We start from the raw sequence: 20,883 nt of genomic DNA on the forward strand, positions 1-20,883 counted from the left end.
GCTGTACACGAGTGCACCTGAGCTCTTGCTCTGTGCGGGGCAGGCTGCGGGAGACGGCTTCACAGCAGAAACTGTTTATCTAATCAAATCTCACCAAGGGCCGTTGCTCTTTTGAATCAAGATGAAATAATCTAGTTGCCATTGTTTTCAGAACAAAGACACCTACCTAGTGCTTTCTCGTCGTATTCATTTGACTGATTTTGATGAGAGTTTGAGTTATTTGAAGACGTCTCATCGCCAAAACGAGCACATTTCTTTTCAGGGGCCTTTTCCATGCGGCTCTCTCGTGTCCACCAGCTTTCGCGTCCCATGACAGCGCCAGGGCCTTCGATAGCTCAGTTGGTAGAGCGGAGGACTGTAGGTGAACAACCGGCCATCCTTAGGTCGCTGGTTCGACTCCGGCTCGAAGGAAGCCATGCTTTTTGGTGGTGTCTTTGTCCGTGTCCAGGCCGACGCCGGGCAAAAATCAGCTTTCCCTGACCGGGAATCGAACCCGGGCCGCGGCGGTGAGAGCGCCGAATCCTAACCACTAGACCACCAGGGAGACATGGGGCTTGAGCTGTACACGAGTGCACCTGAGCTCTTGCTCTGTGCGGGGCAGGCTGCGGGAGACGGCTTCACAGCAGAAACTGTTTATCTAATCAAATCTCACCAAGGGCCGTTGCTCTTTTGAATCAAGATGAAATAATCTAGTTGCCATTGTTTTCAGAACAAAGACACCTACCTAGTGCTTTCTCGTCGTATTCATTTGACTGATTTTGATGAGAGTTTGAGTTATTTGAAGACGTCTCATCGCCAAAACGAGCACATTTCTTTTCAGGGGCCTTTTCCATGCGGCTCTCTCGTGTCCACCAGCTTTCGCGTCCCATGACAGCGCCAGGGCCTTCGATAGCTCAGTTGGTAGAGCGGAGGACTGTAGGTGAACAACCGGCCATCCTTAGGTCGCTGGTTCGACTCCGGCTCGAAGGAAGCCATGCTTTTTGGTGGTGTCTTTGTCCGTGTCCAGGCCGACGCCGGGCAAAAATCAGCTTTCCCTGACCGGGAATCGAACCCGGGCCGCGGCGGTGAGAGCGCCGAATCCTAACCACTAGACCACCAGGGAGACATGGGGCTTGAGCTGTACACGAGTGCACCTGAGCTCTTGCTCTGTGCGGGGCAGGCTGCGGGAGACGGCTTCACAGCAGAAACTGTTTATCTAATCAAATCTCACCAAGGGCCGTTGCTCTTTTGAATCAAGATGAAATAATCTAGTTGCCATTGTTTTCAGAACAAAGACACCTACCTAGTGCTTTCTCGTCGTATTCATTTGACTGATTTTGATGAGAGTTTGAGTTATTTGAAGACGTCTCATCGCCAAAACGAGCACATTTCTTTTCAGGGGCCTTTTCCATGCGGCTCTCTCGTGTCCACCAGCTTTCGCGTCCCATGACAGGGCCAGGGCCTTCGATAGCTCAGTTGGTAGAGCGGAGGACTGTAGGTGAACAACCGGCCATCCTTAGGTCGCTGGTTCGACTCCGGCTCGAAGGAAGCCATGCTTTTTGGTGGTGTCTTTGTCCGTGTCCAGGCCGACGCCGGGCAAAAATCAGCTTTCCCTGACCGGGAATCGAACCCGGGCCGCGGCGGTGAGAGCGCCGAATCCTAACCACTAGACCACCAGGGAGACATGGGGCTTGAGCTGTACACGGGTGAACCTGAGCTCTTGCTCTGTGCGGGGCAGGCTGCGGGAGACGGCTTCACAGCAGAAACTGTTTATCTAATCAAATCTCACCAAGGGCCGTTGCTCTTTTGAATCAAGATGAAATAATCTAGTTGCCATTGTTTTCAGAACAAAGACACCTACCTAGTGCTTTCTCGTCGTATTCATTTGACTGATTTTGATGAGAGTTTGAGTTATTTGAAGACGTCTCATCGCCAAAACGAGCACATTTCTTTTCAGGGGCCTTTTCCATGCGGCTCTCTCGTGTCCACCAGCTTTCGCGTCCCATGACAGCGCCAGGGCCTTCGATAGCTCAGTTGGTAGAGCGGAGGACTGTAGGTGAACAACCGGCCATCCTTAGGTCGCTGGTTCGACTCCGGCTCGAAGGAAGCCATGCTTTTTGGTGGTGTCTTTGTCCGTGTCCAGGCCGACGCCGGGCAAAAATCAGCTTTCCCTGACCGGGAATCGAACCCGGGCCGCGGCGGTGAGAGCGCCGAATCCTAACCACTAGACCACCAGGGAGACATGGGGCTTGAGCTGTACACGGGTGAACCTGAGCTCTTGCTCTGTGCGGGGCAGGCTGCGGGAGACGGCTTCACAGCAGAAACTGTTTATCTAATCAAATCTCACCAAGGGCCGTTGCTCTTTTGAATCAAGATGAAATAATCTAGTTGCCATTGTTTTCAGAACAAAGACACCTACCTAGTGCTTTCTCGTCGTATTCATTTGACTGATTTTGATGAGAGTTTGAGTTATTTGAAGACGTCTCATCGCCAAAACGAGCACATTTCTTTTCAGGGGCCTTTTCCATGCGGCTCTCTCGTGTCCACCAGCTTTCGCGTCCCATGACAGCGCCAGGGCCTTCGATAGCTCAGTTGGTAGAGCGGAGGACTGTAGGTGAACAACCGGCCATCCTTAGGTCGCTGGTTCGACTCCGGCTCGAAGGAAGCCATGCTTTTTGGTGGTGTCTTTGTCCGTGTCCAGGCCGACGCCGGGCAAAAATCAGCTTTCCCTGACCGGGAATCGAACCCGGGCCGCGGCGGTGAGAGCGCCGAATCCTAACCACTAGACCACCAGGGAGACATGGGGCTTGAGCTGTACACGAGTGCACCTGAGCTCTTGCTCTGTGCGGGGCAGGCTGCGGGAGACGGCTTCACAGCAGAAACTGTTTATCTAATCAAATCTCACCAAGGGCCGTTGCTCTTTTGAATCAAGATGAAATAATCTAGTTGCCATTGTTTTCAGAACAAAGACACCTACCTAGTGCTTTCTCGTCGTATTCATTTGACTGATTTTGATGAGAGTTTGAGTTATTTGAAGACGTCTCATCGCCAAAACGAGCACATTTCTTTTCAGGGGCCTTTTCCATGCGGCTCTCTCGTGTCCACCAGCTTTCGCGTCCCATGACAGCGCCAGGGCCTTCGATAGCTCAGTTGGTAGAGCGGAGGACTGTAGGTGAACAACCGGCCATCCTTAGGTCGCTGGTTCGACTCCGGCTCGAAGGAAGCCATGCTTTTTGGTGGTGTCTTTGTCCGTGTCCAGGCCGACGCCGGGCAAAAATCAGCTTTCCCTGACCGGGAATCGAACCCGGGCCGCGGCGGTGAGAGCGCCGAATCCTAACCACTAGACCACCAGGGAGACATGGGGCTTGAGCTGTACACGAGTGCACCTGAGCTCTTGCTCTGTGCGGGGCAGGCTGCGGGAGACGGCTTCACAGCAGAAACTGTTTATCTAATCAAATCTCACCAAGGGCCGTTGCTCTTTTGAATCAAGATGAAATGATCTAGTTGCCATTGTTTTCAGAACAAAGACACCTACCTAGTGCTTTCTCGTCGTATTCATTTGACTGATTTTGATGAGAGTTTGAGTTATTTGAAGACGTCTCATCGCCAAAACGAGCACATTTCTTTTCAGGGGCCTTTTCCATGCGGCTCTCTCGTGTCCACCAGCTTTCGCGTCCCATGACAGCGCCAGGGCCTTCGATAGCTCAGTTGGTAGAGCGGAGGACTGTAGGTGAACAACCGGCCATCCTTAGGTCGCTGGTTCGACTCCGGCTCGAAGGAAGCCATGCTTTTTGGTGGTGTCTTTGTCCGTGTCCAGGCCGACGCCGGGCAAAAATCAGCTTTCCCTGACCGGGAATCGAACCCGGGCCGCGGCGGTGAGAGCGCCGAATCCTAACCACTAGACCACCAGGGAGACATGGGGCTTGAGCTGTACACGAGTGCACCTGAGCTCTTGCTCTGTGCGGGGCAGGCTGCGGGAGACGGCTTCACAGCAGAAACTGTTTATCTAATCAAATCTCACCAAGGGCCGTTGCTCTTTTGAATCAAGATGAAATAATCTAGTTGCCATTGTTTTCAGAACAAAGACACCTACCTAGTGCTTTCTCGTCGTATTCATTTGACTGATTTTGATGAGAGTTTGAGTTATTTGAAGACGTCTCATCGCCAAAACGAGCACATTTCTTTTCAGGGGCCTTTTCCATGCGGCTCTCTCGTGTCCACCAGCTTTCGCGTCCCATGACAGCGCCAGGGCCTTCGATAGCTCAGTTGGTAGAGCGGAGGACTGTAGGTGAACAACCGGCCATCCTTAGGTCGCTGGTTCGACTCCGGCTCGAAGGAAGCCATGCTTTTTGGTGGTGTCTTTGTCCGTGTCCAGGCCGACGCCGGGCAAAAATCAGCTTTCCCTGACCGGGAATCGAACCCGGGCCGCGGCGGTGAGAGCGCCGAATCCTAACCACTAGACCACCAGGGAGACATGGGGCTTGAGCTGTACACGAGTGCACCTGAGCTCTTGCTCTGTGCGGGGCAGGCTGCGGGAGACGGCTTCATAGCAGAAACTGTTTATCTAATCAAATCTCACCAAGGGCCGTTGCTCTTTTGAATCAAGATGAAATAATCTAGTTGCCATTGTTTTCAGAACAAAGACACCTACCTAGTGCTTTCTCGTCGTATTCATTTGACTGATTTTGATGAGAGTTTGAGTTATTTGAAGACGTCTCATCGCCAAAACGAGCACATTTCTTTTCAGGGGCCTTTTCCATGCGGCTCTCTCGTGTCCACCAGCTTTCGCGTCCCATGACAGCGCCAGGGCCTTCGATAGCTCAGTTGGTAGAGCGGAGGACTGTAGGTGAACAACCGGCCATCCTTAGGTCGCTGGTTCGACTCCGGCTCGAAGGAAGCCATGCTTTTTGGTGGTGTCTTTGTCCGTGTCCAGGCCGACGCCGGGCAAAAATCAGCTTTCCCTGACCGGGAATCGAACCCGGGCCGCGGCGGTGAGAGCGCCGAATCCTAACCACTAGACCACCAGGGAGACATGGGGCTTGAGCTGTACACGAGTGCACCTGAGCTCTTGCTCTGTGCGGGGCAGGCTGCGGGAGACGGCTTCACAGCAGAAACTGTTTATCTAATCAAATCTCACCAAGGGCCGTTGCTCTTTTGAATCAAGATGAAATAATCTAGTTGCCATTGTTTTCAGAACAAAGACACCTACCTAGTGCTTTCTCGTCGTATTCATTTGACTGATTTTGATGAGAGTTTGAGTTATTTGAAGACGTCTCATCGCCAAAACGAGCACATTTCTTTTCAGGGGCCTTTTCCATGCGGCTCTCTCGTGTCCACCAGCTTTCGCGTCCCATGACAGCGCCAGGGCCTTCGATAGCTCAGTTGGTAGAGCGGAGGACTGTAGGTGAACAACCGGCCATCCTTAGGTCGCTGGTTCGACTCCGGCTCGAAGGAAGCCATGCTTTTTGGTGGTGTCTTTGTCCGTGTCCAGGCCGACGCCGGGCAAAAATCAGCATTCCCTGACCGGGAATCGAACCCGGGCCGCGGCGGTGAGAGCGCCGAATCCTAACCACTAGACCACCAGGGAGACATGGGGCTTGAGCTGTACACGAGTGCACCTGAGCTCTTGCTCTGTGCGGGGCAGGCTGCGGGAGACGGCTTCACAGCAGAAACTGTTTATCTAATCAAATCTCACCAAGGGCCGTTGCTCTTTTGAATCAAGATGAAATAATCTAGTTGCCATTGTTTTCAGAACAAAGACACCTACCTAGTGCTTTCTCGTCGTATTCATTTGACTGATTTTGATGAGAGTTTGAGTTATTTGAAGACGTCTCATCGCCAAAACGAGCACATTTCTTTTCAGGGGCCTTTTCCATGCGGCTCTCTCGTGTCCACCAGCTTTCGCGTCCCATGACAGCGCCAGGGCCTTCGATAGCTCAGTTGGTAGAGCGGAGGACTGTAGGTGAACAACCGGCCATCCTTAGGTCGCTGGTTCGACTCCGGCTCGAAGGAAGCCATGCTTTTTGGTGGTGTCTTTGTCCGTGTCCAGGCCGACGCCGGGCAAAAATCAGCTTTCCCTGACCGGGAATCGAACCCGGGCCGCGGCGGTGAGAGCGCCGAATCCTAACCACTAGACCACCAGGGAGACAGGGGGCTTGAGCTGTACACGAGTGCACCTGAGCTCTTGCTCTGTGCGGGGCAGGCTGCGGGAGACGGCTTCACAGCAGAAACTGTTTATCTAATCAAATCTCACCAAGGGCCGTTGCTCTTTTGAATCAAGATGAAATAATCTAGTTGCCATTGTTTTCAGAACAAAGACACCTACCTAGTGCTTTCTCGTCGTATTCATTTGACTGATTTTGATGAGAGTTTGAGTTATTTGAAGACGTCTCATCGCCAAAACGAGCACATTTCTTTTCAGGGGCCTTTTCCATGCGGCTCTCTCGTGTCCACCAGCTTTCGCGTCCCATGACAGCGCCAGGGCCTTCGATAGCTCAGTTGGTAGAGCGGAGGACTGTAGGTGAACAACCGGCCATCCTTAGGTCGCTGGTTCGACTCCGGCTCGAAGGAAGCCATGCTTTTTGGTGGTGTCTTTGTCCGTGTCCAGGCCGACGCCGGGCAAAAATCAGCATTCCCTGACCGGGAATCGAACCCGGGCCGCGGCGGTGAGAGCGCCGAATCCTAACCACTAGACCACCAGGGAGACATGGGGCTTGAGCTGTACACGAGTGCACCTGAGCTCTTGCTCTGTGCGGGGCAGGCTGCGGGAGACGGCTTCACAGCAGAAACTGTTTATCTAATCAAATCTCACCAAGGGCCGTTGCTCTTTTGAATCAAGATGAAATAATCTAGTTGCCATTGTTTTCAGAACAAAGACACCTACCTAGTGCTTTCTCGTCGTATTCATTTGACTGATTTTGATGAGAGTTTGAGTTATTTGAAGACGTCTCATCGCCAAAACGAGCACATTTCTTTTCAGGGGCCTTTTCCATGCGGCTCTCTCGTGTCCACCAGCTTTCGCGTCCCATGACAGCGCCAGGGCCTTCGATAGCTCAGTTGGTAGAGCGGAGGACTGTAGGTGAACAACCGGCCATCCTTAGGTCGCTGGTTCGACTCCGGCTCGAAGGAAGCCATGCTTTTTGGTGGTGTCTTTGTCCGTGTCCAGGCCGACGCCGGGCAAAAATCAGCTTTCCCTGACCGGGAATCGAACCCGGGCCGCGGCGGTGAGAGCGCCGAATCCTAACCACTAGACCACCAGGGAGACATGGGGCTTGAGCTGTACACGAGTGCACCTGAGCTCTTGCTCTGTGCGGGGCAGGCTGCGGGAGACGGCTTCACAGCAGAAACTGTTTATCTAATCAAATCTCACCAAGGGCCGTTGCTCTTTTGAATCAAGATGAAATAATCTAGTTGCCATTGTTTTCAGAACAAAGACACCTACCTAGTGCTTTCTCGTCGTATTCATTTGACTGATTTTGATGAGAGTTTGAGTTATTTGAAGACGTCTCATCGCCAAAACGAGCACATTTCTTTTCAGGGGCCTTTTCCATGCGGCTCTCTCGTGTCCACCAGCTTTCGCGTCCCATGACAGCGCCAGGGCCTTCGATAGCTCAGTTGGTAGAGCGGAGGACTGTAGGTGAACAACCGGCCATCCTTAGGTCGCTGGTTCGACTCCGGCTCGAAGGAAGCCATGCTTTTTGGTGGTGTCTTTGTCCGTGTCCAGGCCGACGCCGGGCAAAAATCAGCATTCCCTGACCGGGAATCGAACCCAGGCCGCGGCGGTGAGAGCGCCGAATCCTAACCACTAGACCACCAGGGAGACATGGGGCTTGAGCTGTACACGAGTGCACCTGAGCTCTTGCTCTGTGCGGGGCAGGCTGCGGGAGACGGCTTCACAGCAGAAACTGTTTATCTAATCAAATCTCACCAAGGGCCGTTGCTCTTTTGAATCAAGATGAAATAATCTAGTTGCCATTGTTTTCAGAACAAAGACACCTACCTAGTGCTTTCTCGTCGTATTCATTTGACTGATTTTGATGAGAGTTTGAGTTATTTGAAGACGTCTCATCGCCAAAACGAGCACATTTCTTTTCAGGGGCCTTTTCCATGCGGCTCTCTCGTGTCCACCAGCTTTCGCGTCCCATGACAGCGCCAGGGCCTTCGATAGCTCAGTTGGTAGAGCGGAGGACTGTAGGTGAACAACCGGCCATCCTTAGGTCGCTGGTTCGACTCCGGCTCGAAGGAAGCCATGCTTTTTGGTGGTGTCTTTGTCCGTGTCCAGGCCGACGCCGGGCAAAAATCAGCTTTCCCTGACCGGGAATCGAACCCGGGCCGCGGCGGTGAGAGCGCCGAATCCTAACCACTAGACCACCAGGGAGACATGGGGCTTGAGCTGTACACGAGTGCACCTGAGCTCTTGCTCTGTGCGGGGCAGGCTGCGGGAGACGGCTTCACAGCAGAAACTGTTTATCTAATCAAATCTCACCAAGGGCCGTTGCTCTTTTGAATCAAGATGAAATAATCTAGTTGCCATTGTTTTCAGAACAAAGACACCTACCTAGTGCTTTCTCGTCGTATTCATTTGACTGATTTTGATGAGAGTTTGAGTTATTTGAAGACGTCTCATCGCCAAAACGAGCACATTTCTTTTCAGGGGCCTTTTCCATGCGGCTCTCTCGTGTCCACCAGCTTTCGCGTCCCATGACAGCGCCAGGGCCTTCGATAGCTCAGTTGGTAGAGCGGAGGACTGTAGGTGAACAACCGGCCATCCTTAGGTCGCTGGTTCGACTCCGGCTCGAAGGAAGCCATGCTTTTTGGTGGTGTCTTTGTCCGTGTCCAGGCCGACGCCGGGCAAAAATCAGCTTTCCCTGACCGGGAATCGAACCCGGGCCGCGGCGGTGAGAGCGCCGAATCCTAACCACTAGACCACCAGGGAGACATGGGGCTTGAGCTGTACACGAGTGCACCTGAGCTCTTGCTCTGTGCGGGGCAGGCTGCGGGAGACGGCTTCACAGCAGAAACTGTTTATCTAATCAAATCTCACCAAGGGCCGTTGCTCTTTTGAATCAAGATGAAATAATCTAGTTGCCATTGTTTTCAGAACAAAGACACCTACCTAGTGCTTTCTCGTCGTATTCATTTGACTGATTTTGATGAGAGTTTGAGTTATTTGAAGACGTCTCATCGCCAAAACGAGCACATTTCTTTTCAGGGGCCTTTTCCATGCGGCTCTCTCGTGTCCACCAGCTTTCGCGTCCCATGACAGCGCCAGGGCCTTCGATAGCTCAGTTGGTAGAGCGGAGGACTGTAGGTGAACAACCGGCCATCCTTAGGTCGCTGGTTCGACTCCGGCTCGAAGGAAGCCATGCTTTTTGGTGGTGTCTTTGTCCGTGTCCAGGCCGACGCCGGGCAAAAATCAGCTTTCCCTGACCGGGAATCGAACCCGGGCCGCGGCGGTGAGAGCGCCGAATCCTAACCACTAGACCACCAAGGAGACATGGGGCTTGAGCTGTACACGAGTGCACCTGAGCTCTTGCTCTGTGCGGGGCAGGCTGCGGGAGACGGCTTCACAGCAGAAACTGTTTATCTAATCAAATCTCACCAAGGGCCGTTGCTCTTTTGAATCAAGATGAAATAATCTAGTTGCCATTGTTTTCAGAACAAAGACACCTACCTAGTGCTTTCTCGTCGTATTCATTTGACTGATTTTGATGAGAGTTTGAGTTATTTGAAGACGTCTCATCGCCAAAACGAGCACATTTCTTTTCAGGGGCCTTTTCCATGCGGCTCTCTCGTGTCCACCAGCTTTCGCGTCCCATGACAGCGCCAGGGCCTTCGATAGCTCAGTTGGTAGAGCGGAGGACTGTAGGTGAACAACCGGCCATCCTTAGGTCGCTGGTTCGACTCCGGCTCGAAGGAAGCCATGCTTTTTGGTGGTGTCTTTGTCCGTGTCCAGGCCGACGCCGGGCAAAAATCAGCTTTCCCTGACCGGGAATCGAACCCGGGCCGCGGCGGTGAGAGCGCCGAATCCTAACCACTAGACCACCAGGGAGACATTGGGCTTGAGCTGTACACGAGTGCACCTGAGCTCTTGCTCTGTGCGGGGCAGGCTGCGGGAGACGGCTTCACAGCAGAAACTGTTTATCTAATCAAATCTCACCAAGGGCCGTTGCTCTTTTGAATCAAGATGAAATAATCTAGTTGCCATTGTTTTCAGAACAAAGACACCTACCTAGTGCTTTCTCGTCGTATTCATTTGACTGATTTTGATGAGAGTTTGAGTTATTTGAAGACGTCTCATCGCCAAAACGAGCACATTTCTTTTCAGGGGCCTTTTCCATGCGGCTCTCTCGTGTCCACCAGCTTTCGCGTCCCATGACAGCGCCAGGGCCTTCGATAGCTCAGTTGGTAGAGCGGAGGACTGTAGGTGAACAACCGGCCATCCTTAGGTCGCTGGTTCGACTCCGGCTCGAAGGAAGCCATGCTTTTTGGTGGTGTCTTTGTCCGTGTCCAGGCCGACGCCGGGCAAAAATCAGCTTTCCCTGACCGGGAATCGAACCCGGGCCGCGGCGGTGAGAGCGCCGAATCCTAACCACTAGACCACCAGGGAGACATTGGGCTTGAGCTGTACACGAGTGCACCTGAGCTCTTGCTCTGTGCGGGGCAGGCTGCGGGAGACGGCTTCACAGCAGAAACTGTTTATCTAATCAAATCTCACCAAGGGCCGTTGCTCTTTTGAATCAAGATGAAATAATCTAGTTGCCATTGTTTTCAGAACAAAGACACCTACCTAGTGCTTTCTCGTCGTATTCATTTGACTGATTTTGATGAGAGTTTGAGTTATTTGAAGACGTCTCATCGCCAAAACGAGCACATTTCTTTTCAGGGGCCTTTTCCATGCGGCTCTCTCGTGTCCACCAGCTTTCGCGTCCCATGACAGCGCCAGGGCCTTCGATAGCTCAGTTGGTAGAGCGGAGGACTGTAGGTGAACAACCGGCCATCCTTAGGTCGCTGGTTCGACTCCGGCTCGAAGGAAGCCATGCTTTTTGGTGGTGTCTTTGTCCGTGTCCAGGCCGACGCCGGGCAAAAATCAGCTTTCCCTGACCGGGAATCGAACCCGGGCCGCGGCGGTGAGAGCGCCGAATCCTAACCACTAGACCACCAGGGAGACATGGGGCTTGAGCTGTACACGAGTGCACCTGAGCTCTTGCTCTGTGCGGGGCAGGCTGCGGGAGACGGCTTCACAGCAGAAACTGTTTATCTAATCAAATCTCACCAAGGGCCGTTGCTCTTTTGAATCAAGATGAAATAATCTAGTTGCCATTGTTTTCAGAACAAAGACACCTACCTAGTGCTTTCTCGTCGTATTCATTTGACTGATTTTGATGAGAGTTTGAGTTATTTGAAGACGTCTCATCGCCAAAACGAGCACATTTCTTTTCAGGGGCCTTTTCCATGCGGCTCTCTCGTGTCCACCAGCTTTCGCGTCCCATGACAGCGCCAGGGCCTTCGATAGCTCAGTTGGTAGAGCGGAGGACTGTAGGTGAACAACCGGCCATCCTTAGGTCGCTGGTTCGACTCCGGCTCGAAGGAAGCCATGCTTTTTGGTGGTGTCTTTGTCCGTGTCCAGGCCGACGCCGGGCAAAAATCAGCTTTCCCTGACCGGGAATCGAACCCGGGCCGCGGCGGTGAGAGCGCCGAATCCTAACCACTAGACCACCAGGGAGACATGGGGCTTGAGCTGTACACGAGTGCACCTGAGCTCTTGCTCTGTGCGGGGCAGGCTGCGGGAGACGGCTTCACAGCAGAAACTGTTTATCTAATCAAATCTCACCAAGGGCCGTTGCTCTTTTGAATCAAGATGAAATAATCTAGTTGCCATTGTTTTCAGAACAAAGACACCTACCTAGTGCTTTCTCGTCGTATTCATTTGACTGATTTTGATGAGAGTTTGAGTTATTTGAAGACGTCTCATCGCCAAAACGAGCACATTTCTTTTCAGGGGCCTTTTCCATGCGGCTCTCTCGTGTCCACCAGCTTTCGCGTCCCATGACAGCGCCAGGGCCTTCGATAGCTCAGTTGGTAGAGCGGAGGACTGTAGGTGAACAACCGGCCATCCTTAGGTCGCTGGTTCGACTCCGGCTCGAAGGAAGCCATGCTTTTTGGTGGTGTCTTTGTCCGTGTCCAGGCCGACGCCGGGCAAAAATCAGCTTTCCCTGACCGGGAATCGAACCCGGGCCGCGGCGGTGAGAGCGCCGAATCCTAACCACTAGACCACCAGGGAGACATGGGGCTTGAGCTGTACACGGGTGAACCTGAGCTCTTGCTCTGTGCGGGGCAGGCTGCGGGAGACGGCTTCACAGCAGAAACTGTTTATCTAATCAAATCTCACCAAGGGCCGTTGCTCTTTTGAATCAAGATGAAATAATCTAGTTGCCATTGTTTTCAGAACAAAGACACCTACCTAGTGCTTTCTCGTCGTATTCATTTGACTGATTTTGATGAGAGTTTGAGTTATTTGAAGACGTCTCATCGCCAAAACGAGCACATTTCTTTTCAGGGGCCTTTTCCATGCGGCTCTCTCGTGTCCACCAGCTTTCGCGTCCCATGACAGCGCCAGGGCCTTCGATAGCTCAGTTGGTAGAGCGGAGGACTGTAGGTGAACAACCGGCCATCCTTAGGTCGCTGGTTCGACTCCGGCTCGAAGGAAGCCATGCTTTTTGGTGGTGTCTTTGTCCGTGTCCAGGCCCACGCCGGGCAAAAATCAGCTTTCCCTGACCGGGAATCGAACCCGGGCCGCGGCGGTGAGAGCGCCGAATCCTAACCACTAGACCACCAGGGAGACATGGGGCTTGAGCTGTACACGAGTGCACCTGAGCTCTTGCTCTGTGCGGGGCAGGCTGCGGGAGACGGCTTCACAGCAGAAACTGTTTATCTAATCAAATCTCACCAAGGGCCGTTGCTCTTTTGAATCAAGATGAAATAATCTAGTTGCCATTGTTTTCAGAACAAAGACACCTACCTAGTGCTTTCTCGTCGTATTCATTTGACTGATTTTGATGAGAGTTTGAGTTATTTGAAGACGTCTCATCGCCAAAACGAGCACATTTCTTTTCAGGGGCCTTTTCCATGCGGCTCTCTCGTGTCCACCAGCTTTCGCGTCCCATGACAGCGCCAGGGCCTTCGATAGCTCAGTTGGTAGAGCGGAGGACTGTAGGTGAACAACCGGCCATCCTTAGGTCGCTGGTTCGACTCCGGCTCGAAGGAAGCCATGCTTTTTGGTGGTGTCTTTGTCCGTGTCCAGGCCGACGCCGGGCAAAAATCAGCTTTCCCTGACCGGGAATCGAACCCGGGCCGCGGCGGTGAGAGCGCCGAATCCTAACCACTAGACCACCAAGGAGACATGGGGCTTGAGCTGTACACGAGTGCACCTGAGCTCTTGCTCTGTGCGGGGCAGGCTGCGGGAGACGGCTTCACAGCAGAAACTGTTTATCTAATCAAATCTCACCAAGGGCCGTTGCTCTTTTGAATCAAGATGAAATAATCTAGTTGCCATTGTTTTCAGAACAAAGACACCTACCTAGTGCTTTCTCGTCGTATTCATTTGACTGATTTTGATGAGAGTTTGAGTTATTTGAAGACGTCTCATCGCCAAAACGAGCACATTTCTTTTCAGGGGCCTTTTCCATGCGGCTCTCTCGTGTCCACCAGCTTTCGCGTCCCATGACAGCGCCAGGGCCTTCGATAGCTCAGTTGGTAGAGCGGAGGACTGTAGGTGAACAACCGGCCATCCTTAGGTCGCTGGTTCGACTCCGGCTCGAAGGAAGCCATGCTTTTTGGTGGTGTCTTTGTCCGTGTCCAGGCCGACGCCGGGCAAAAATCAGCTTTCCCTGACCGGGAATCGAACCCGGGCCGCGGCGGTGAGAGCGCCGAATCCTAACCACTAGACCACCAGGGAGACATGGGGCTTGAGCTGTACACGAGTGCACCTGAGCTCTTGCTCTGTGCGGGGCAGGCTGCGGGAGACGGCTTCACAGCAGAAACTGTTTATCTAATCAAATCTCACCAAGGGCCGTTGCTCTTTTGAATCAAGATGAAATAATCTAGTTGCCATTGTTTTCAGAACAAAGACACCTACCTAGTGCTTTCTCGTCGTATTCATTTGACTGATTTTGATGAGAGTTTGAGTTATTTGAAGACGTCTCATCGCCAAAACGAGCACATTTCTTTTCAGGGGCCTTTTCCATGCGGCTCTCTCGTGTCCACCAGCTTTCGCGTCCCATGACAGCGCCAGGGCCTTCGATAGCTCAGTTGGTAGAGCGGAGGACTGTAGGTGAACAACCGGCCATCCTTAGGTCACTGGTTCGACTCCGGCTCGAAGGAAGCCATGCTTTTTGGTGGTGTCTTTGTCCGTGTCCAGGCCGACGCCGGGCAAAAATCAGCTTTCCCTGAGCGGGAATCGAACCCGGGCCGCGGCGGTGAGAGCGCCGAATCCTAACCACTAGACCACCAGGGAGACATGGGGCTTGAGCTGTACACGAGTGCACCTGAGCTCTTGCTCTGTGCGGGGCAGGCTGCGGGAGACGGCTTCACAGCAGAAACTGTTTATCTAATCAAATCTCACCAAGGGCCGTTGCTCTTTTGAATCAAGATGAAATAATCTAGTTGCCATTGTTTTCAGAACAAAGACACCTACCTAGTGCTTTCTCGTCGTATTCATTTGACTGATTTTGATGAGAGTTTGAGTTATTTGAAGACGTCTCATCGCCAAAACGAGCACATTTCTTTTCAGGGGCCTTTTCCATGCGGCTCTCTCGTGTCCACCAGCTTTCGCGTCCCATGACAGCGCCAGGGCCTTCGATAGCTCAGTTGGTAGAGCGGAGGACTGTAGGTGAACAACCGGCCATCCTTAGGTCGCTGGTTCGACTCCGGCTCGAAGGAAGCCATGCTTTTTGGTGGTGTCTTTGTCCGTGTCCAGGCCGACGCCGGGCAAAAATCAGCTTTCCCTGACCGGGAATCGAACCCGGGCCGCGGCGGTGAGAGCGCCGAATCCTAACCACTAGACCACCAGGGAGACATGGGGCTTGAGCTGTACACGAGTGCACCTGAGCTCTTGCTCTGTGCGGGGCAGGCTGCGGGAGACGGCTTCACAGCAGAAACTGTTTATCTAATCAAATCTCACCAAGGGCCGTTGCTCTTTTGAATCAAGATGAAATAATCTAGTTGCCATTGTTTTCAGAACAAAGACACCTACCTAGTGCTTTCTCGTCGTATTCATTTGACTGATTTTGATGAGAGTTTGAGTTATTTGAAGACGTCTCATCGCCAAAACGAGCACATTTCTTTTCAGGGGCCTTTTCCATGCGGCTCTCTCGTGTCCACCAGCTTTCGCGTCCCATGACAGCGCCAGGGCCTTCGATAGCTCAGTTGGTAGAGCGGAGGACTGTAGGTGAACAACCGGCCATCCTTAGGTCGCTGGTTCGACTCCGGCTCGAAGGAAGCCATGCTTTTTGGTGGTGTCTTTGTCCGTGTCCAGGCCGACGCCGGGCAAAAATCAGCTTTCCCTGACCGGGAATCGAACCCGGGCCGCGGCGGTGAGAGCGCCGAATCCTAACCACTAGACCACCAGGGAGACATGGGGCTTGAGCTGTACACGGGTGAACCTGAGCTCTTGCTCTGTGCGGGGCAGGCTGCGGGAGACGGCTTCACAGCAGAAACTGTTTATCTAATCAAATCTCACCAAGGGCCGTTGCTCTTTTGAATCAAGATGAAATAATCTAGTTGCCATTGTTTTCAGAACAAAGACACCTACCTAGTGCTTTCTCGTCGTATTCATTTGACTGATTTTGATGAGAGTTTGAGTTATTTGAAGACGTCTCATCGCCAAAACGAGCACATTTCTTTTCAGGGGCCTTTTCCATGCGGCTCTCTCGTGTCCACCAGCTTTCGCGTCCCATGACAGCGCCAGGGCCTTCGATAGCTCAGTTGGTAGAGCGGAGGACTGTAGGTGAACAACCGGCCATCCTTAGGTCGCTGGTTCGACTCCGGCTCGAAGGAAGCCATGCTTTTTGGTGGTGTCTTTGTCCGTGTCCAGGCCGACGCCGGGCAAAAATCAGCTTTCCCTGACCGGGAATCGAACCCGGGCCGCGGCGGTGAGAGCGCCGAATCCTAACCACTAGACCACCAGGGAGACATGGGGCTTGAGCTGTACACGAGTGCACCTGAGCTCTTGCTCTGTGCGGGGCAGGCTGCGGGAGACGGCTTCACAGCAGAAACTGTTTATCTAATCAAATCTCACCAAGGGCCGTTGCTCTTTTGAATCAAGATGAAATAATCTAGTTGCCATTGTTTTCAGAACAAAGACACCTACCTAGTGCTTTCTCGTCGTATTCATTTGACTGATTTTGATGAGAGTTTGAGTTATTTGAAGACGTCTCATCGCCAAAACGAGCACATTTCTTTTCAGGGGCCTTTTCCATGCGGCTCTCTCGTGTCCACCAGCTTTCGCGTCCCATGACAGCGCCAGGGCCTTCGATAGCTCAGTTGGTAGAGCGGAGGACTGTAGGTGAACAACCGGCCATCCTTAGGTCGCTGGTTCGACTCCGGCTCGAAGGAAGCCATGCTTTTTGGTGGTGTCTTTGTCCGTGTCCAGGCCGACGCCGGGCAAAAATCAGCTTTCCCTGACCGGGAATCGAACCCGGGCCGCGGCGGTGAGAGCGCCGAATCCTAACCACTAGACCACCAGGGAGACATGGGGCTTGAGCTGTACACGAGTGCACCTGAGCTCTTGCTCTGTGCGGGGCAGGCTGCGGGAGACGGCTTCACAGCAGAAACTGTTTATCTAATCAAATCTCACCAAGGGCCGTTGCTCTTTTGAATCAAGATGAAATAATCTAGTTGCCATTGTTTTCAGAACAAAGACACCTACCTAGTGCTTTCTCGTCGTATTCATTTGACTGATTTTGATGAGAGTTTGAGTTATTTGAAGACGTCTCATCGCCAAAACGAGCACATTTCTTTTCAGGGGCCTTTTCCATGCGGCTCTCTCGTGTCCACCAGCTTTCGCGTCCCATGACAGCGCCAGGGCCTTCGATAGCTCAGTTGGTAGAGCGGAGGACTGTAGGTGAACAACCGGCCATCCTTAGGTCGCTGGTTCGACTCCGGCTCGAAGGAAGCCATGCTTTTTGGTGGTGTCTTTGTCCGTGTCCAGGCCGACGCCGGGCAAAAATCAGCTTTCCCTGACCGGGAATCGAACCCGGGCCGCGGCGGTGAGAGCGCCGAATCCTAACCACTAGACCACCAGGGAGACATGGGGCTTGAGCTGTACACGGGTGAACCTGAGCTCTTGCTCTGTGCGGGGCAGGCTGCGGGAGACGGCTTCACAGCAGAAACTGTTTATCTAATCAAATCTCACCAAGGGCCGTTGCTCTTTTGAATCAAGATGAAATAATCTAGTTGCCATTGTTTTCAGAACAAAGACACCTACCTAGTGCTTTCTCGTCGTATTCATTTGACTGATTTTGATGAGAGTTTGAGTTATTTGAAGACGTCTCATCGCCAAAACGAGCACATTTCTTTTCAGGGGCCTTTTCCATGCGGCTCTCTCGTGTCCACCAGCTTTCGCGTCCCATGACAGCGCCAGGGCCTTCGATAGCTCAGTTGGTAGAGCGGAGGACTGTAGGTGAACAACCGGCCATCCTTAGGTCGCTGGTTCGACTCCGGCTCGAAGGAAGCCATGCTTTTTGGTGGTGTCTTTGTCCGTGTCCAGGCCGACGCCGGGCAAAAATCAGCTTTCCCTGACCGGGAATCGAACCCGGGCCGCGGCGGTGAGAGCGCCGAATCCTAACCACTAGACCACCAGGGAGACATGGGGCTTGAGCTGTACACGAGTGCACCTGAGCTCTTGCTCTGTGCGGGGCAGGCTGCGGGAGACGGCTTCACAGCAGAAACTGTTTATCTAATCAAATCTCACCAAGGGCCGTTGCTCTTTTGAATCAAGATGAAATAATCTAGTTGCCATTGTTTTCAGAACAAAGACACCTACCTAGTGCTTTCTCGTCGTATTCATTTGACTGATTTTGATGAGAGTTTGAGTTATTTGAAGACGTCTCATCGCCAAAACGAGCACATTTCTTTTCAGGGGCCTTTTCCATGCGGCTCTCTCGTGTCCACCAGCTTTCGCGTCCCATGACAGCGCCAGGGCCTTCGATAGCTCAGTTGGTAGAGCGGAGGACTGTAGGTGAACAACCGGCCATCCTTAGGTCGCTGGTTCGACTCCGGCTCGAAGGAAGCCATGCTTTTTGGTGGTGTCTTTGTCCGTGTCCAGGCCGACGCCGGGCAAAAATCAGCTTTCCCTGACCGGGAATCGAACCCGGGCCGCGGCGGTGAGAGCGCCGAATCCTAACCACTAGACCACCAGGGAGACATGGGGCTTGAGCTGTACACGAGTGAACCTGAGCTCTTGCTCTGTGCGGGGCAGGCTGCGGGAGACGGCTTCACAGCAGAAACTGTTTATCTAATCAAATCTCACCAAGGGCCGTTGCTCTTTTGAATCAAGATGAAATAATCTAGTTGCCATTGTTTTCAGAACAAAGACACCTACCTAGTGCTTTCTCGTCGTATTCATTTGACTGATTTTGATGAGAGTTTGAGTTATTTGAAGACGTCTCATCGCCAAAACGAGCACATTTCTTTTCAGGGGCCTTTTCCATGCGGCTCTCTCGTGTCCACCAGCTTTCGCGTCCCATGACAGCGCCAGGGCCTTCGATAGCTCAGTTGGTAGAGCGGAGGACTGTAGGTGAACAACCGGCCATCCTTAGGTCGCTGGTTCGACTCCGGCTCGAAGGAAGCCATGCTTTTTGGTGGTGTCTTTGTCCGTGTCCAGGCCGACGCCGGGCAAAAATCAGCTTTCCCTGACCGGGAATCGAACCCGGGCCGCGGCGGTGAGAGCGCCGAATCCTAACCACTAGACCACCAGGGAGACATGGGGCTTGAGCTGTACACGGGTGAACCTGAGCTCTTGCTCTGTGCGGGGCAGGCTGCGGGAGACGGCTTCACAGCAGAAACTGTTTATCTAATCAAATCTCACCAAGGGCCGTTGCTCTTTTGAATCAAGATGAAATAATCTAGTTGCCATTGTTTTCAGAACAAAGACACCTACCTAGTGCTTTCTCGTCGTATTCATTTGACTGATTTTGATGAGAGTTTGAGTTATTTGAAGACGTCTCATCGCCAAAACGAGCACATTTCTTTTCAGGGGCCTTTTCCATGCGGCTCTCTCGTGTCCACCAGCTTTCGCGTCCCATGACAGCGCCAGGGCCTTCGATAGCTCAGTTGGTAGAGCGGAGGACTGTAGGTGAACAACAGGACTGTAGGTGAACAACCGGCCATCCTTAGGTCGCTGGTTCGACTCCGGCTCGAAGGAAGCCATGCTTTTTGGTGGTGTCTTTGTCCGTGTCCAGGCCGACGCCGGGCAAAAATCAGCTTTCCCTGACCGGGAATCGAACCCGGGCCGCGGCGGTGAGAGCGCCGAATCCTAACCACTAGACCACCAGGGAGACATGGGGCTTGAGCTGTACACGAGTGCACCTGAGCTCTTGCTCTGTGCGGGGCAGGCTGCGGGAGACGGCTTCACAGCAGAAACTGTTTATCTAATCAAATCTCACCAAGGGCCGTTGCTCTTTTGAATCAAGATGAAATAATCTAGTTGCCATTGTTTTCAGAACAAAGACACCTACCTAGTGCTTTCTCGTCGTATTCATTTGACTGATTTTGATGAGAGTTTGAGTTATTTGAAGACGTCTCATCGCCAAAACGAGCACATTTCTTTTCAGGGGCCTTTTCCATGCGGCTCTCTCGTGTCCACCAGCTTTCGCGTCCCATGACAGCGCCAGGGCCTTCGATAGCTCAGTTGGTAGAGCGGAGGACTGTAGGTGAACAACCGGCCATCCTTAGGTCGCTGGTTCGACTCCGGCTCGAAGGAAGCCATGCTTTTTGGTGGTGTCTTTGTCCGTGTCCAGGCCGACGCCGGGCAAAAATCAGCTTTCCCTGACCGGGAATCGAACCCGGGCCGCGGCGGTGAGAGCGCCGAATCCTAACCACTAGACCACCAGGGAGACATGGGGCTTGAGCTGTACACGAGTGCACCTGAGCTCTTGCTCTGTGCGGGGCAGGCTGCGGGAGACGGCTTCACAGCAGAAACTGTTTATCTAATCAAATCTCACCAAGGGCCGTTGCTCTTTTGAATCAAGATGAAATAATCTAGTTGCCATTGTTTTCAGAACAAAGACACCTACCTAGTGCTTTCTCGTCGTATTCATTTGACTGATTTTGATGAGAGTTTGAGTTATTTGAAGACGTCTCATCGCCAAAACGAGCACATTTCTTTTCAGGGGCCTTTTCCATGCGGCTCTCTCGTGTCCACCAGCTTTCGCGTCCCATGACAGCGCCAGGGCCTTCGATAGCTCAGTTGGTAGAGCGGAGGACTGTAGGTGAACAACCGGCCATCCTTAGGTCGCTGGTTCGACTCCGGCTCGAAGGAAGCCATGCTTTTTGGTGGTGTCTTTGTCCGTGTCCAGGCCGACGCCGGGCAAAAATCAGCTTTCCCTGACCGGGAATCGAACCCGGGCCGCGGCGGTGAGAGCGCCGAATCCTAACCACTAGACCACCAGGGAGACATGGGGCTTGAGCTGTACACGAGTGCACCTGAGCTCTTGCTCTGTGCGGGGCAGGCTGCGGGAGACGGCTTCACAGCAGAAACTGTTTATCTAATCAAATCTCACCAAGGGCCGTTGCTCTTTTGAATCAAGATGAAATAATCTAGTTGCCATTGTTTTCAGAACAAAGACACCTACCTAGTGCTTTCTCGTCGTATTCATTTGACTGATTTTGATGAGAGTTTGAGTT

The 20,883-nt window shown here is 52.8% G+C and overlaps 68 non-coding genes across 68 annotated transcripts; 35 read left to right on the forward strand and 33 right to left on the reverse strand.

Annotated features, from left to right (window-relative positions):
* The first annotated feature begins 324 nt into the window (after positions 1-324).
* On the forward strand, positions 325-411 carry trnay-gua (transfer RNA tyrosine (anticodon GUA)). Its single transcript is given in 2 exon segments — positions 325-361; positions 376-411. It is a non-coding gene; the product is annotated as a tRNA-Tyr (tRNA).
* Positions 412-472: 61 nt separating this feature from the next.
* Positions 473-544, reverse strand: trnae-cuc (transfer RNA glutamic acid (anticodon CUC)). The gene has a single exon. It is a non-coding gene; the product is annotated as a tRNA-Glu (tRNA).
* A 338-nt stretch (positions 545-882) lies between these two features.
* trnay-gua (transfer RNA tyrosine (anticodon GUA)) lies at positions 883-969 on the forward strand. Its single transcript is given in 2 exon segments — positions 883-919; positions 934-969. It is a non-coding gene; the product is annotated as a tRNA-Tyr (tRNA).
* A 61-nt stretch (positions 970-1,030) lies between these two features.
* trnae-cuc (transfer RNA glutamic acid (anticodon CUC)) lies at positions 1,031-1,102 on the reverse strand. The gene has a single exon. It is a non-coding gene; the product is annotated as a tRNA-Glu (tRNA).
* Positions 1,103-1,440: 338 nt separating this feature from the next.
* Positions 1,441-1,527, forward strand: trnay-gua (transfer RNA tyrosine (anticodon GUA)). Its single transcript is given in 2 exon segments — positions 1,441-1,477; positions 1,492-1,527. It is a non-coding gene; the product is annotated as a tRNA-Tyr (tRNA).
* Positions 1,528-1,588: 61 nt separating this feature from the next.
* On the reverse strand, positions 1,589-1,660 carry trnae-cuc (transfer RNA glutamic acid (anticodon CUC)). Its single transcript has one exon. It is a non-coding gene; the product is annotated as a tRNA-Glu (tRNA).
* A 338-nt stretch (positions 1,661-1,998) lies between these two features.
* Positions 1,999-2,085, forward strand: trnay-gua (transfer RNA tyrosine (anticodon GUA)). The gene is given in 2 exon segments: positions 1,999-2,035; positions 2,050-2,085. It is a non-coding gene; the product is annotated as a tRNA-Tyr (tRNA).
* Positions 2,086-2,146: 61 nt separating this feature from the next.
* On the reverse strand, positions 2,147-2,218 carry trnae-cuc (transfer RNA glutamic acid (anticodon CUC)). Its single transcript has one exon. It is a non-coding gene; the product is annotated as a tRNA-Glu (tRNA).
* Positions 2,219-2,556: 338 nt separating this feature from the next.
* trnay-gua (transfer RNA tyrosine (anticodon GUA)) lies at positions 2,557-2,643 on the forward strand. Its single transcript is given in 2 exon segments — positions 2,557-2,593; positions 2,608-2,643. It is a non-coding gene; the product is annotated as a tRNA-Tyr (tRNA).
* A 61-nt stretch (positions 2,644-2,704) lies between these two features.
* On the reverse strand, positions 2,705-2,776 carry trnae-cuc (transfer RNA glutamic acid (anticodon CUC)). The gene has a single exon. It is a non-coding gene; the product is annotated as a tRNA-Glu (tRNA).
* Positions 2,777-3,114: 338 nt separating this feature from the next.
* Positions 3,115-3,201, forward strand: trnay-gua (transfer RNA tyrosine (anticodon GUA)). Its single transcript is given in 2 exon segments — positions 3,115-3,151; positions 3,166-3,201. It is a non-coding gene; the product is annotated as a tRNA-Tyr (tRNA).
* A 61-nt stretch (positions 3,202-3,262) lies between these two features.
* Positions 3,263-3,334, reverse strand: trnae-cuc (transfer RNA glutamic acid (anticodon CUC)). Its single transcript has one exon. It is a non-coding gene; the product is annotated as a tRNA-Glu (tRNA).
* A 338-nt stretch (positions 3,335-3,672) lies between these two features.
* On the forward strand, positions 3,673-3,759 carry trnay-gua (transfer RNA tyrosine (anticodon GUA)). The gene is given in 2 exon segments: positions 3,673-3,709; positions 3,724-3,759. It is a non-coding gene; the product is annotated as a tRNA-Tyr (tRNA).
* A 61-nt stretch (positions 3,760-3,820) lies between these two features.
* On the reverse strand, positions 3,821-3,892 carry trnae-cuc (transfer RNA glutamic acid (anticodon CUC)). The gene has a single exon. It is a non-coding gene; the product is annotated as a tRNA-Glu (tRNA).
* Positions 3,893-4,230: 338 nt separating this feature from the next.
* On the forward strand, positions 4,231-4,317 carry trnay-gua (transfer RNA tyrosine (anticodon GUA)). The gene is given in 2 exon segments: positions 4,231-4,267; positions 4,282-4,317. It is a non-coding gene; the product is annotated as a tRNA-Tyr (tRNA).
* A 61-nt stretch (positions 4,318-4,378) lies between these two features.
* On the reverse strand, positions 4,379-4,450 carry trnae-cuc (transfer RNA glutamic acid (anticodon CUC)). Its single transcript has one exon. It is a non-coding gene; the product is annotated as a tRNA-Glu (tRNA).
* A 338-nt stretch (positions 4,451-4,788) lies between these two features.
* trnay-gua (transfer RNA tyrosine (anticodon GUA)) lies at positions 4,789-4,875 on the forward strand. The gene is given in 2 exon segments: positions 4,789-4,825; positions 4,840-4,875. It is a non-coding gene; the product is annotated as a tRNA-Tyr (tRNA).
* Positions 4,876-4,936: 61 nt separating this feature from the next.
* On the reverse strand, positions 4,937-5,008 carry trnae-cuc (transfer RNA glutamic acid (anticodon CUC)). Its single transcript has one exon. It is a non-coding gene; the product is annotated as a tRNA-Glu (tRNA).
* Positions 5,009-5,346: 338 nt separating this feature from the next.
* Positions 5,347-5,433, forward strand: trnay-gua (transfer RNA tyrosine (anticodon GUA)). Its single transcript is given in 2 exon segments — positions 5,347-5,383; positions 5,398-5,433. It is a non-coding gene; the product is annotated as a tRNA-Tyr (tRNA).
* A 61-nt stretch (positions 5,434-5,494) lies between these two features.
* Positions 5,495-5,566, reverse strand: trnae-cuc (transfer RNA glutamic acid (anticodon CUC)). Its single transcript has one exon. It is a non-coding gene; the product is annotated as a tRNA-Glu (tRNA).
* Positions 5,567-5,904: 338 nt separating this feature from the next.
* On the forward strand, positions 5,905-5,991 carry trnay-gua (transfer RNA tyrosine (anticodon GUA)). Its single transcript is given in 2 exon segments — positions 5,905-5,941; positions 5,956-5,991. It is a non-coding gene; the product is annotated as a tRNA-Tyr (tRNA).
* A 61-nt stretch (positions 5,992-6,052) lies between these two features.
* Positions 6,053-6,124, reverse strand: trnae-cuc (transfer RNA glutamic acid (anticodon CUC)). Its single transcript has one exon. It is a non-coding gene; the product is annotated as a tRNA-Glu (tRNA).
* Positions 6,125-6,462: 338 nt separating this feature from the next.
* trnay-gua (transfer RNA tyrosine (anticodon GUA)) lies at positions 6,463-6,549 on the forward strand. The gene is given in 2 exon segments: positions 6,463-6,499; positions 6,514-6,549. It is a non-coding gene; the product is annotated as a tRNA-Tyr (tRNA).
* Positions 6,550-6,610: 61 nt separating this feature from the next.
* On the reverse strand, positions 6,611-6,682 carry trnae-cuc (transfer RNA glutamic acid (anticodon CUC)). Its single transcript has one exon. It is a non-coding gene; the product is annotated as a tRNA-Glu (tRNA).
* Positions 6,683-7,020: 338 nt separating this feature from the next.
* trnay-gua (transfer RNA tyrosine (anticodon GUA)) lies at positions 7,021-7,107 on the forward strand. Its single transcript is given in 2 exon segments — positions 7,021-7,057; positions 7,072-7,107. It is a non-coding gene; the product is annotated as a tRNA-Tyr (tRNA).
* A 61-nt stretch (positions 7,108-7,168) lies between these two features.
* On the reverse strand, positions 7,169-7,240 carry trnae-cuc (transfer RNA glutamic acid (anticodon CUC)). The gene has a single exon. It is a non-coding gene; the product is annotated as a tRNA-Glu (tRNA).
* Positions 7,241-7,578: 338 nt separating this feature from the next.
* trnay-gua (transfer RNA tyrosine (anticodon GUA)) lies at positions 7,579-7,665 on the forward strand. The gene is given in 2 exon segments: positions 7,579-7,615; positions 7,630-7,665. It is a non-coding gene; the product is annotated as a tRNA-Tyr (tRNA).
* A 471-nt stretch (positions 7,666-8,136) lies between these two features.
* Positions 8,137-8,223, forward strand: trnay-gua (transfer RNA tyrosine (anticodon GUA)). Its single transcript is given in 2 exon segments — positions 8,137-8,173; positions 8,188-8,223. It is a non-coding gene; the product is annotated as a tRNA-Tyr (tRNA).
* Positions 8,224-8,284: 61 nt separating this feature from the next.
* trnae-cuc (transfer RNA glutamic acid (anticodon CUC)) lies at positions 8,285-8,356 on the reverse strand. The gene has a single exon. It is a non-coding gene; the product is annotated as a tRNA-Glu (tRNA).
* A 338-nt stretch (positions 8,357-8,694) lies between these two features.
* Positions 8,695-8,781, forward strand: trnay-gua (transfer RNA tyrosine (anticodon GUA)). Its single transcript is given in 2 exon segments — positions 8,695-8,731; positions 8,746-8,781. It is a non-coding gene; the product is annotated as a tRNA-Tyr (tRNA).
* Positions 8,782-8,842: 61 nt separating this feature from the next.
* On the reverse strand, positions 8,843-8,914 carry trnae-cuc (transfer RNA glutamic acid (anticodon CUC)). The gene has a single exon. It is a non-coding gene; the product is annotated as a tRNA-Glu (tRNA).
* Positions 8,915-9,252: 338 nt separating this feature from the next.
* Positions 9,253-9,339, forward strand: trnay-gua (transfer RNA tyrosine (anticodon GUA)). Its single transcript is given in 2 exon segments — positions 9,253-9,289; positions 9,304-9,339. It is a non-coding gene; the product is annotated as a tRNA-Tyr (tRNA).
* A 471-nt stretch (positions 9,340-9,810) lies between these two features.
* On the forward strand, positions 9,811-9,897 carry trnay-gua (transfer RNA tyrosine (anticodon GUA)). The gene is given in 2 exon segments: positions 9,811-9,847; positions 9,862-9,897. It is a non-coding gene; the product is annotated as a tRNA-Tyr (tRNA).
* Positions 9,898-9,958: 61 nt separating this feature from the next.
* On the reverse strand, positions 9,959-10,030 carry trnae-cuc (transfer RNA glutamic acid (anticodon CUC)). Its single transcript has one exon. It is a non-coding gene; the product is annotated as a tRNA-Glu (tRNA).
* A 338-nt stretch (positions 10,031-10,368) lies between these two features.
* trnay-gua (transfer RNA tyrosine (anticodon GUA)) lies at positions 10,369-10,455 on the forward strand. The gene is given in 2 exon segments: positions 10,369-10,405; positions 10,420-10,455. It is a non-coding gene; the product is annotated as a tRNA-Tyr (tRNA).
* A 61-nt stretch (positions 10,456-10,516) lies between these two features.
* Positions 10,517-10,588, reverse strand: trnae-cuc (transfer RNA glutamic acid (anticodon CUC)). The gene has a single exon. It is a non-coding gene; the product is annotated as a tRNA-Glu (tRNA).
* Positions 10,589-10,926: 338 nt separating this feature from the next.
* Positions 10,927-11,013, forward strand: trnay-gua (transfer RNA tyrosine (anticodon GUA)). The gene is given in 2 exon segments: positions 10,927-10,963; positions 10,978-11,013. It is a non-coding gene; the product is annotated as a tRNA-Tyr (tRNA).
* Positions 11,014-11,074: 61 nt separating this feature from the next.
* Positions 11,075-11,146, reverse strand: trnae-cuc (transfer RNA glutamic acid (anticodon CUC)). Its single transcript has one exon. It is a non-coding gene; the product is annotated as a tRNA-Glu (tRNA).
* Positions 11,147-11,484: 338 nt separating this feature from the next.
* Positions 11,485-11,571, forward strand: trnay-gua (transfer RNA tyrosine (anticodon GUA)). The gene is given in 2 exon segments: positions 11,485-11,521; positions 11,536-11,571. It is a non-coding gene; the product is annotated as a tRNA-Tyr (tRNA).
* Positions 11,572-11,632: 61 nt separating this feature from the next.
* trnae-cuc (transfer RNA glutamic acid (anticodon CUC)) lies at positions 11,633-11,704 on the reverse strand. The gene has a single exon. It is a non-coding gene; the product is annotated as a tRNA-Glu (tRNA).
* A 338-nt stretch (positions 11,705-12,042) lies between these two features.
* Positions 12,043-12,129, forward strand: trnay-gua (transfer RNA tyrosine (anticodon GUA)). Its single transcript is given in 2 exon segments — positions 12,043-12,079; positions 12,094-12,129. It is a non-coding gene; the product is annotated as a tRNA-Tyr (tRNA).
* A 61-nt stretch (positions 12,130-12,190) lies between these two features.
* Positions 12,191-12,262, reverse strand: trnae-cuc (transfer RNA glutamic acid (anticodon CUC)). Its single transcript has one exon. It is a non-coding gene; the product is annotated as a tRNA-Glu (tRNA).
* Positions 12,263-12,600: 338 nt separating this feature from the next.
* trnay-gua (transfer RNA tyrosine (anticodon GUA)) lies at positions 12,601-12,687 on the forward strand. Its single transcript is given in 2 exon segments — positions 12,601-12,637; positions 12,652-12,687. It is a non-coding gene; the product is annotated as a tRNA-Tyr (tRNA).
* Positions 12,688-12,748: 61 nt separating this feature from the next.
* trnae-cuc (transfer RNA glutamic acid (anticodon CUC)) lies at positions 12,749-12,820 on the reverse strand. The gene has a single exon. It is a non-coding gene; the product is annotated as a tRNA-Glu (tRNA).
* Positions 12,821-13,158: 338 nt separating this feature from the next.
* trnay-gua (transfer RNA tyrosine (anticodon GUA)) lies at positions 13,159-13,245 on the forward strand. The gene is given in 2 exon segments: positions 13,159-13,195; positions 13,210-13,245. It is a non-coding gene; the product is annotated as a tRNA-Tyr (tRNA).
* Positions 13,246-13,716: 471 nt separating this feature from the next.
* trnay-gua (transfer RNA tyrosine (anticodon GUA)) lies at positions 13,717-13,803 on the forward strand. Its single transcript is given in 2 exon segments — positions 13,717-13,753; positions 13,768-13,803. It is a non-coding gene; the product is annotated as a tRNA-Tyr (tRNA).
* A 61-nt stretch (positions 13,804-13,864) lies between these two features.
* On the reverse strand, positions 13,865-13,936 carry trnae-cuc (transfer RNA glutamic acid (anticodon CUC)). The gene has a single exon. It is a non-coding gene; the product is annotated as a tRNA-Glu (tRNA).
* An 896-nt stretch (positions 13,937-14,832) lies between these two features.
* trnay-gua (transfer RNA tyrosine (anticodon GUA)) lies at positions 14,833-14,919 on the forward strand. Its single transcript is given in 2 exon segments — positions 14,833-14,869; positions 14,884-14,919. It is a non-coding gene; the product is annotated as a tRNA-Tyr (tRNA).
* A 61-nt stretch (positions 14,920-14,980) lies between these two features.
* On the reverse strand, positions 14,981-15,052 carry trnae-cuc (transfer RNA glutamic acid (anticodon CUC)). The gene has a single exon. It is a non-coding gene; the product is annotated as a tRNA-Glu (tRNA).
* A 338-nt stretch (positions 15,053-15,390) lies between these two features.
* On the forward strand, positions 15,391-15,477 carry trnay-gua (transfer RNA tyrosine (anticodon GUA)). Its single transcript is given in 2 exon segments — positions 15,391-15,427; positions 15,442-15,477. It is a non-coding gene; the product is annotated as a tRNA-Tyr (tRNA).
* A 61-nt stretch (positions 15,478-15,538) lies between these two features.
* trnae-cuc (transfer RNA glutamic acid (anticodon CUC)) lies at positions 15,539-15,610 on the reverse strand. The gene has a single exon. It is a non-coding gene; the product is annotated as a tRNA-Glu (tRNA).
* Positions 15,611-15,948: 338 nt separating this feature from the next.
* trnay-gua (transfer RNA tyrosine (anticodon GUA)) lies at positions 15,949-16,035 on the forward strand. Its single transcript is given in 2 exon segments — positions 15,949-15,985; positions 16,000-16,035. It is a non-coding gene; the product is annotated as a tRNA-Tyr (tRNA).
* Positions 16,036-16,096: 61 nt separating this feature from the next.
* Positions 16,097-16,168, reverse strand: trnae-cuc (transfer RNA glutamic acid (anticodon CUC)). The gene has a single exon. It is a non-coding gene; the product is annotated as a tRNA-Glu (tRNA).
* Positions 16,169-16,506: 338 nt separating this feature from the next.
* trnay-gua (transfer RNA tyrosine (anticodon GUA)) lies at positions 16,507-16,593 on the forward strand. Its single transcript is given in 2 exon segments — positions 16,507-16,543; positions 16,558-16,593. It is a non-coding gene; the product is annotated as a tRNA-Tyr (tRNA).
* Positions 16,594-16,654: 61 nt separating this feature from the next.
* Positions 16,655-16,726, reverse strand: trnae-cuc (transfer RNA glutamic acid (anticodon CUC)). Its single transcript has one exon. It is a non-coding gene; the product is annotated as a tRNA-Glu (tRNA).
* Positions 16,727-17,064: 338 nt separating this feature from the next.
* Positions 17,065-17,151, forward strand: trnay-gua (transfer RNA tyrosine (anticodon GUA)). Its single transcript is given in 2 exon segments — positions 17,065-17,101; positions 17,116-17,151. It is a non-coding gene; the product is annotated as a tRNA-Tyr (tRNA).
* Positions 17,152-17,212: 61 nt separating this feature from the next.
* trnae-cuc (transfer RNA glutamic acid (anticodon CUC)) lies at positions 17,213-17,284 on the reverse strand. Its single transcript has one exon. It is a non-coding gene; the product is annotated as a tRNA-Glu (tRNA).
* A 338-nt stretch (positions 17,285-17,622) lies between these two features.
* On the forward strand, positions 17,623-17,709 carry trnay-gua (transfer RNA tyrosine (anticodon GUA)). The gene is given in 2 exon segments: positions 17,623-17,659; positions 17,674-17,709. It is a non-coding gene; the product is annotated as a tRNA-Tyr (tRNA).
* A 61-nt stretch (positions 17,710-17,770) lies between these two features.
* On the reverse strand, positions 17,771-17,842 carry trnae-cuc (transfer RNA glutamic acid (anticodon CUC)). Its single transcript has one exon. It is a non-coding gene; the product is annotated as a tRNA-Glu (tRNA).
* Positions 17,843-18,180: 338 nt separating this feature from the next.
* Positions 18,181-18,267, forward strand: trnay-gua (transfer RNA tyrosine (anticodon GUA)). Its single transcript is given in 2 exon segments — positions 18,181-18,217; positions 18,232-18,267. It is a non-coding gene; the product is annotated as a tRNA-Tyr (tRNA).
* Positions 18,268-18,328: 61 nt separating this feature from the next.
* trnae-cuc (transfer RNA glutamic acid (anticodon CUC)) lies at positions 18,329-18,400 on the reverse strand. Its single transcript has one exon. It is a non-coding gene; the product is annotated as a tRNA-Glu (tRNA).
* Positions 18,401-18,738: 338 nt separating this feature from the next.
* Positions 18,739-18,825, forward strand: trnay-gua (transfer RNA tyrosine (anticodon GUA)). The gene is given in 2 exon segments: positions 18,739-18,775; positions 18,790-18,825. It is a non-coding gene; the product is annotated as a tRNA-Tyr (tRNA).
* A 61-nt stretch (positions 18,826-18,886) lies between these two features.
* Positions 18,887-18,958, reverse strand: trnae-cuc (transfer RNA glutamic acid (anticodon CUC)). The gene has a single exon. It is a non-coding gene; the product is annotated as a tRNA-Glu (tRNA).
* A 505-nt stretch (positions 18,959-19,463) lies between these two features.
* Positions 19,464-19,535, reverse strand: trnae-cuc (transfer RNA glutamic acid (anticodon CUC)). Its single transcript has one exon. It is a non-coding gene; the product is annotated as a tRNA-Glu (tRNA).
* A 338-nt stretch (positions 19,536-19,873) lies between these two features.
* On the forward strand, positions 19,874-19,960 carry trnay-gua (transfer RNA tyrosine (anticodon GUA)). The gene is given in 2 exon segments: positions 19,874-19,910; positions 19,925-19,960. It is a non-coding gene; the product is annotated as a tRNA-Tyr (tRNA).
* A 61-nt stretch (positions 19,961-20,021) lies between these two features.
* On the reverse strand, positions 20,022-20,093 carry trnae-cuc (transfer RNA glutamic acid (anticodon CUC)). Its single transcript has one exon. It is a non-coding gene; the product is annotated as a tRNA-Glu (tRNA).
* A 338-nt stretch (positions 20,094-20,431) lies between these two features.
* On the forward strand, positions 20,432-20,518 carry trnay-gua (transfer RNA tyrosine (anticodon GUA)). Its single transcript is given in 2 exon segments — positions 20,432-20,468; positions 20,483-20,518. It is a non-coding gene; the product is annotated as a tRNA-Tyr (tRNA).
* A 61-nt stretch (positions 20,519-20,579) lies between these two features.
* Positions 20,580-20,651, reverse strand: trnae-cuc (transfer RNA glutamic acid (anticodon CUC)). Its single transcript has one exon. It is a non-coding gene; the product is annotated as a tRNA-Glu (tRNA).
* Between the last annotated feature and the right edge of the window lie 232 nt (positions 20,652-20,883).

This window comes from Sardina pilchardus, chromosome 6 (genome assembly GCF_963854185.1).
Source record: "Sardina pilchardus chromosome 6, fSarPil1.1, whole genome shotgun sequence".
Taxonomy (NCBI): Eukaryota; Metazoa; Chordata; class Actinopteri; order Clupeiformes; family Clupeidae; genus Sardina; species Sardina pilchardus.